We start from the raw sequence: 8759 nt of genomic DNA, 5'->3' as shown, positions 1-8759 counted from the left end.
AGGAAAACATCTGTAAATAAAATAAAAAAATGCATTTTATAGTAGATGGACTCAAACTGACCTTCATTCCAGCCTCAGTTGTGGCATTTGAATCGCGCTGGAAAACATTTCTTCCTGTTTTTAAACAAATTGAAAAAAAACATGTAGAGATGTAAAAGTATTATAACCCTGCAGGGAAAAAAACAATTGAGACCCAATACAAACCAATACAGAAATTCAAATGGTTTCTATTAAAATAACATTATGAACCATATGTAACAATTCTCTTTAAAATGTACTTTTTGTAGTGAGTTTTGGGCATTATTCCAATAGGATTTTAACATCCTACTAATAGAAAGCATCACAGTTGACACTATAATAGTTTTCATTAAAACCATTTCCATTTTAAACCATAAGATTTTCTGTTGTTTCCCTGCATTGAAAAACAAAACATCTCATCTAAGGACATTTAAAGCATTGAGAGTATAGAAGGAAATGAAGTTACTAAACTTTCACTGATCACTCAATGACTAGGGGTGGCTGAGAGTCATTGCCTTATACATTAGATCAAATATGTGAAATGTATGCATCATACAGGCTCATAACTCTTGCACCAAGCTTTTCATGCACGTGCCGATATAAATTGCATTACTAAATGAAGTACTATATGGGGAATTCCACCCAGTTTTAATCTTTTTAATAGCGAGTTCTCTATCACAGCTGTTCATGAGACATAAGCAAATGTGTGCTGCTTTGCCAAATGCAGGAATCGAGAGATTCATCTATAATACCTTTTGGCTGTAAAGTTGCAGCCTCCCAGCTTGAGAGAAATGGCTGGTTAAGAGTGTTGGCCTGAAGCCAAACTAATGCAGATCTGGACCAGACAGATGTAGCTGAACCGAAACAGTATTACACAGATTTACCTCATAACCTAACGGTAAATTGTCTCTGTATGGTGACGATTTATAGTCATGCAGTCGTAATGGTGGGTTAAGGGGACAATTAAAAAAATTAAGATTTTCAATGGCTTTTGTGCCTCTCACAAGTGCCCTCTTTTTGTCATAAAACATTTTTGTTGCCTCGGTTCATATTTAGCAATACTCCCAGACCTCATCTATGAGGCTCAAGCTTTTATCAACACCAAACCAGAAATCCCTTCCTTTTGACTTTTTTCAACTGTTCAGCATTAATAGTAACATTATTCTTCATGGATCATTTATTTTCAAGAAACTAAAACGGTAACCGTATAAAGATTATGTCATCAAACTGTAAACCATTTTTTTTTTAATTTTTATCGCAACCTTATTTATAAACCACATTTTTTTCTTTCATCTGGTTGATAATATAGAAAACCATTTCATATGTTGGACCAAGTTTTTTCTCTTTCTGAATACAATTCACTCCATGCATTCATTCCTGGTTGACTTTTTTCTTAGATGTACTCGAGGGATTACCTATTGCTGCATTTGAGCAAAATGTTACTTGAAATGTGAAAAAAAACTTTTCGAAACTTACTTATAAACAGAGAGGGCCTTAGAGGATGAATTATGTCAAATTACATAAATGCTTGAAATTTTAAGTGTGAGATCAGGAAGGGAGTAACTATCATAACTGAGGGCCACGTGCATTGAACCACGGCCACCATAATGAAAATAATGCATTTGATAAGTCTATTTTTCTGTCATTTTGCTGATAAGGATGAATTGCTGTACCCTTTAAAGTATCATGTGGAATGTCCAGAGTGATGAATATTATTGGCTACCATGAATATCTGTTTTTTGAGTATACGACATATGGGTCTACTGTATTTTCAAAGTGATTCACTTCTGTTATTTAAAGTGCATGCTTCTTTAAAGATCGTATTCCCAATTAAAAATGTGATATTTTATTTGTGGAAAATAGATGAGCTGAGTGTACTTCATTACTGTATGCATAACATAGAGTACAAACAGTTTTAAATTCTTAATGTGTGGCAGACTGATAAAGCCATCACTATGAGATTTGAACACTCCCGTCGAGTGTAAATATTTCCTTAGTACCAAACAAGAAAGAAGACAAAATGTTGCATTACAGGTGTAAGGTATAAAAAGCATGAAGTCTGAACAGTAAGTCTGCGGTTCAGACACAAGCTATTAAAAGTCAGTATATATAGCGCCAAGACTGAACGTTTAAATACACAGAAACAATCCTGAAAGACGACGTTACCGAGAGCCTGAATGTTCTCTTTAAATGCCTGAAATGCATTTATTAATACGTTTTTATTCAGTCAGTTTATACGGAAAGCAATCCAGTTGAATTCAACTTTTATTATTTTTATTTCTTGGTGACACCGTGTCTACACCGGATTCCAAACCTAAGAACAAGCCTCGTCGTGTCTCGTCTGGTGCCGCGTCCAGTCTGGAATAAATATGAAATTATGATGGTTCTAATGTGTTCGATTGTACTAAGCAAAACACGGTGTTGCACATCAGAAATATATCATGGCATTATTTTATCTTTAAAAAAGATCCTTACTGTTCATCTAACATTTGCTCTGACACAAGTGAGCGATACCGTACAGCGAGAAGAGGTCTGTTATCAAATTTTGTTTATTCATTACAGACATTATACAACACACTGTGAAATGAAAGCCTGTGTCAACAAAACTTGACACGAGAGGAGAGAACAGAAGAGAAAGATTAAATTAGAGTACACAACTATTAGTGTCTTACACTTGAGTGACATGGCAGGTTGTGAATGTTTATATCATGTATGAGTTACATGAAGCTGTAGTTTAATAGAAAACATTGCTTTGCTGTCAAAAACAGGGAGACATATTGCATACACTGCACACACATTGACTTAAAGAATACAGCTAACAAAAACACGGAGAAAATGTATTAACTGCATAACCGTCTGTAAAAATATGCATGAAAAAGACAGGAACACAAAAGGAGACATCACTATGGGCATGGGACATCAGGGGCATTTACCCAACAGTCAATATCACCCTGTGAGCAGAGGAAGGGCCAGAGAGGTGATGGAGATGAAAAGAGGAAGCGGATCACGGGTCGAGTCAAGAGAGCAGAGGAGACAAAATGAGAAGAGGGAGCCAAGAGCCAATAGGACTGGAAGGAAGTTGTACATCCAAGAAACGAGAAATTATTGGACACTAAAATGACCATAAACCTCCAAGTTCACAGAAAAATTACTTGGGAGATTCACAGAGACTAAAACACCGTCAAGTGCAGCCGCGGTGCAACAAGTTCAGCAGAACCCTGAGAACGAGGTGAAGTGACTCAAGAAAATGAAAGAAGGAATTTTGCGATCTGCTTCTTGACTTTGTTAGAAAAGTGTTGAAGTGAGATTTTTGTGATTGGCAACCCGCAGTCAGAAAGGAGCTCACAGGTCACCGGACAAGTCATTTAAATAACCTGACTTCTGTGTAGTAGAGATGTGTAGATTCCTCAACGATTGTGGATTTAATATTTTTTAATATTTTACATTTTAGATCATTGAGTTATTTACATTTAATAATTTCAACATGATCATGAACTCTTCTCCCGCCAATGCCGAGTTATCTCTTCAATTAAGAGACAGCACTTCCCCAACAGAGATGAGATTTTACACCATTTCATGTTTCCCATTTTACGTCAATTCATGTTTCCGCTGTTATCCACCTTATAAAACAGTACTAGATTTTTTTTACAAACATTTAATCATCCCTGTGGTAATTTTATAGAGACCTACCCATTTTTGAGATACGATAAAAAAGAACAAATGAAAAGTGTTTTGGTTTAAAAGAAGAGGCTCTGTTCTTTCATTTGATATATTGAATGTTTATGTATTTAAAGAAGAAAATATCTTTGCAGCCATTAAAATTTTGTGAGAATCGTAAAAAATTCGGCCACCGGCTGGCAACTTAAAAAAAATGCTGGTGAGGAAAGAGTCAAAAAAATTGTCTGTTCAGTATCGATCCTACATTGTTGCATCTTTAATAACAACCATAAAAATAAACTGTTTCATGCTCAACAAGGAAACCCATGGAAATAATTATACTGCAGATAAACATAATAAAAGTTAAAGAAATTGTCAAAATCAAAATGTAATTATAAAGCACAATAAAAACAACTGTAGTTGACCACTGCGCTGTACAAAACTTTGCTAAAAAGACGGAAGTAAATGCAAACAGTTTTGACCGCACTGCACTAAAAAGAAAAAAAATCAAACACTGATAGGTGAAAATACGTTTTGAACTTGGATTTAAATTCAGATTCGGAAGAGACTAATCGGAGGGAGACTGGAAGACTATTCCAAAGTTTCGGCCCATCAATTGAAAAAGCACGGTCACCCTTCAACTAGTGTTGTTTTTTTATATCATATCAATCTTCTTCTCCATGATCTCAATCCATTCTCAGTAAACCTGATATTTAGATCAGCGTTTCTAAGAAAGCGACCCACACGACTCCATTCGATGCCCCCTTAACCAAAGCCGTGAAAATAGATTAAAATAGAATATTTTTCTTTCTATACATTTTACGGAAAAGATAAATCCTGACCTCTTCAGAACGGTTCTAAAGCCAGTTAGATTACCTAGCCCTGCACTAAAACTCAATCAAAGAAGCTTTTGTCGGTCCGTAGCGCCTGGAGAGAGAGAGCGAGCGCCAAAGTGACCTTTCCACAATAGCCACTGCACTACAGTGTGAACTATAGAGCTTAACAGCAGAAAATACGACAGGTCTGTTCCGAAGAGACAATAGCATTCTGTAGGATAGCTTGAGTACTTTGCCGGGAACCGTCAAAAACATGAGCTTTTCTGGATTAAAGCAGTCTATCCGGCCATTGTGGGGTCATCTGTTTTAAGAAGAGAGAGCGGCGAAGACAAACAGCAGAGCCATTGTAAAATTCCTATTGCATCAGAGCTATCACAACAAGCACGGAGCCGCAGAGACGGAGGGCCAAAATCAACAGGCCATATGAAACCTGCCAACGTTATATTTACATTGGAGGCAAAAGAAGCGATGCACTTCTTGATCACGATCACAGAGATGAGTAAAGGTTTCAAATTTAGGGTAACGGTCGGTTGATTTGGACCACATCGAGCTCTGACACAAACACTCGACGCTTGCGGACAATGAGCGATTTGTTTGACAAATTGTTTGCCTGTCTGTGCTGGCCACGCACCCAGAGAGAAATAAACCACAATAGAGCGCTTGAAGAAATGATGTGTAAATGACGGAAATACATATTGCGGCCAGGGGAATAACTGTGGGGGGCGGGGTATGTATTAGATTATGGCAAGGGGCGTCGGTTACGGGCCAGAAGCCAAATTAAGAGACTCAAGAGAGGATTGATGCTGGATTCTTTGTTTCTTATTCAAAAGGGTAGACCGCTTCCTTGTGTCGTGTGCCGCAGAGATCTGTCGCGATATTAACGTGCCTTCAGGGGCTCCTTGAGATTAACTCCCTGTGAAAATGAAGGATGTCTTTGAAGATTTATGTGGGTTTAAAGCAAGATCTGAAATTAACAAGGGCCCAGGGCAAAAAAAAAATGCCCAAGACATTTCAAACATAACGGTAAGAAGTGTCTCTATAGTGATATATTTTGCATATACAAGATATAAGCAAACGTTGATTCAATGCGTTTGACGTAAATTGACATAAACAGAACTGCTTTTCTCATGTTGTTCCATAAGATATTTGCTTTTCTGTCACTGCTTTAAATGCTAGATGTTGTGTGAAGACCGTGATTTGGAACTGAGCTTGTAACCTTTGATCCATGGACAGTTTTTTCTGTCACTATTGGTCAATAGGGTCACCTGTCTGGACTAAGGTTTGGCTGTCATCCATGACCTCCTTTTGGTCCGAGACAGAAAGCAAATAGACAAATAAAAAACTGATAAACAAACACACAGACGGCTTGATAGGACGTCTGGACACGCTAAGATCCGCTACAGTGCGCTCGGATGTGCGAGCCAGATGGCGTCGCCAACCACCCTGGCAGCGCATGCTGCCAACCACATCAGCGGCACCCTTAACCATCCAGAAGACATCAAAACCATCGATTTGTTACATGTCACGCTAGTCGGGCATAAACTGAAGTATTGAAAAGAACGTTTTGAGTCTTTTCTGTGTTTTTCATTATCTATAGGAGAAATGGCCTATGAGAAGTCGAGGCAAGTAAAGATGAAAAGGACCTTATTGAAACCTTTGAATTATTATATTCTAAGCTAATGGCGTAGAACAGACGAATAAAAAACACAAAACACAAGCCAAGAAAAGCATCTCTGTCCATGTGTGGACTGCACTGTATCCATGCAGCTGTGTGTGCACACAGCAGCAATTTTCAAGAATGTAGTTGGCGCCCTCTGCTGGGTAACAGTATTTGATACAGCAAAGGCAGAACTGAGAGAGAGAGAGAGAGAGAAGGAGAGAGGGAGATGACAGAGAGAGATGAGAGATAGAGGTGCTAGATGATAGACTCAAAACTTACCAAGGTCATGAGCTGCACAACTTCTTCAAATAAAAGCAGATCAGTCCACAACTTGGTTATAAAGGTGCTAGGTGTACAGTCAGCACCATATGCCCCTTCACTCGCCCTTAACCTCAGCTCTTCACTTCGTCTCTGTGAAAGCGATGGAAACTGCCGCAGGTGCTGAGGAAATATGCCAGCCAGCTCTACAGAGCTCTTTAACATCTGTTTTCCCTTTCACGGAGTTTGAAGAAGGTGCCCCAGTTCTAGAAGATGGCCTGCATTATTCTGCTGCCAAACATGAGGTGTCAAGGCACCCTACAACCTAATTTAACTCACTTTCTGGGCACAGAGCACTTTTAATCTTTGGAGGAGCTATAGCTATACTAGAGGAGCAGATTATACGGCCTGCCTTGATGCCTGTGTCTTCAACATTATATATCTTTCTTTGTCTTTGTATAATGTTTCCACTTTATTTTCTGAAGCACATTAACTCATTCAAGCAGAGACATAAAAGAAAAACCTATGAACCTGTTTCAGGGGCATAAAGAGGATTAATTATCAAGAATTTATACCAGGGATTTTCAAAGTGTGGGTCGGGACCCACTTAAGGGTCACACGGTGGCATGAGGTGGGTCGTGGATATCCACTTGGCTTTTGAATGACAGTTTAGTCCAGGTAATGACTGGCAATAACAATAGCTTTGATATTTTACCATTAGATACCATTACCATTGATATTGCAGCTTAAATTTAATTTATTCCATTTTGGGAAAATAAAATCTCTTCTACTTATAGAGGATGAATGTGTATTTTTCCCCCATATTTCCATTTAAAAATATTTAGGTGGGTCTCAAGAAAGATTATATCTGTCTAGGTGGGTCCTGGAATGAAAAAGATTGGGAATCGCTGCATTATACCTACACAAGAAAAAACCGGGGAGTTCAATAATCGCTCATTTCTCATCAAAATATTATTCAACAACTATCACTAAACTATGCGGTTTAATCTCAAGTAGATGTTTCCTTCACATTTGCATCGTTTCATCATTTTCGAGTTCCTCCCAACACATTTTGAAAGACCAGGTTAATAATATTTTCCTAAAAACAAGCTGTAATGTAAAATCAACAGAATACGTGACCAACCAAGCTGACATTTTTGGCATTCCACGTATAGAGATTGACTGAAGGATTGAACATTGTAAACATAACTAGAGGCTCAGCATTGAAACGGGCACAAATAACATAAGGAATCATAAAACAATCTCATATCCATAAATTATAGCGACAACAAAGCTACTATAAAGAGACATGAGAGCATTGGGTAAATGCCTACCCATTGGACAGTTGGTATAGTCCTACCCCTTTTTTCTTGGTTACGTCATGTGGTGAAGAGTTGTTGTTGAGAGCTTAACGCTTTTGATTAAAGATTACAAGTTCAAATAAATAAATAAAATATATTGGTGTGCACGGATAAATCATTTATAATAATCACTGCAACACTGTGTAAAACACTTACAATGTTCCTGTTTGAGTGCATGGTGACTTTAACTTCCGTTAAAATGATCATTGCCGATTATAATAAGCTCTCAGAATGCTTTTTAAAATGCCAACACATTGCTTAGACTCTCAACAGCCAAGAACAAAAAACGATTATGGCCCTCCTTACTATTATCTATCAAATCTAATCAGCAAACTTCAATTATGTCTTCAAAACGACAACGTGCACAGAAAGGGAACACCTGAATGGATACCTGTATTTGTGTTTTGCAGGATTTAATGTGTCTTTAATGAAATGTAGAGGAATACACCCCAAAAAATGTGTACTTACTCAGCGCTCGAAACAGAAAGGTATGAATTGGTTGACAGCATGTGGAACAGTCTTGCAGCACCTAAGTACACAATAAAATAGCAATAGACCTACAACAGAACTAACATGACTCTTTCAAACAAACATACTTACTTGTGTGACATCCTACGGTGGCCCAGTAGTGCACAGCAATAGGAAATTTAAAAAGCAAATATAAGTTCACAACACAACCGTTACGTTAGTTATAAAAACGCAATGTTCACGTTTAAATGTATGCATGGATAATAAAGGTTAAATAAATTGGTAATGAAAACAATATTTTATAGAGTAATCTATTATTCGTAAAAGTAAAAAAACGTATGCAGGCTAAAAGTCCAGAGCTTGTAAACAGGAACTGAGACAGGAGAATGTGGCATTGTCTACTAAAATATTAAAATTACTTTAATCAAAATAATAATCAAAATAAATGCGTTTTGATCGCTGGATCAAAATTTGAATGCTTAGCCATCTTTAAAACAAGGC

This window comes from Triplophysa dalaica, chromosome 15, assembly GCF_015846415.1.
Source record: "Triplophysa dalaica isolate WHDGS20190420 chromosome 15, ASM1584641v1, whole genome shotgun sequence".
NCBI lineage: Eukaryota > Metazoa > Chordata > Actinopteri > Cypriniformes > Nemacheilidae > Triplophysa > Triplophysa dalaica.
This window is presented reverse-complemented; position numbering follows the sequence as displayed.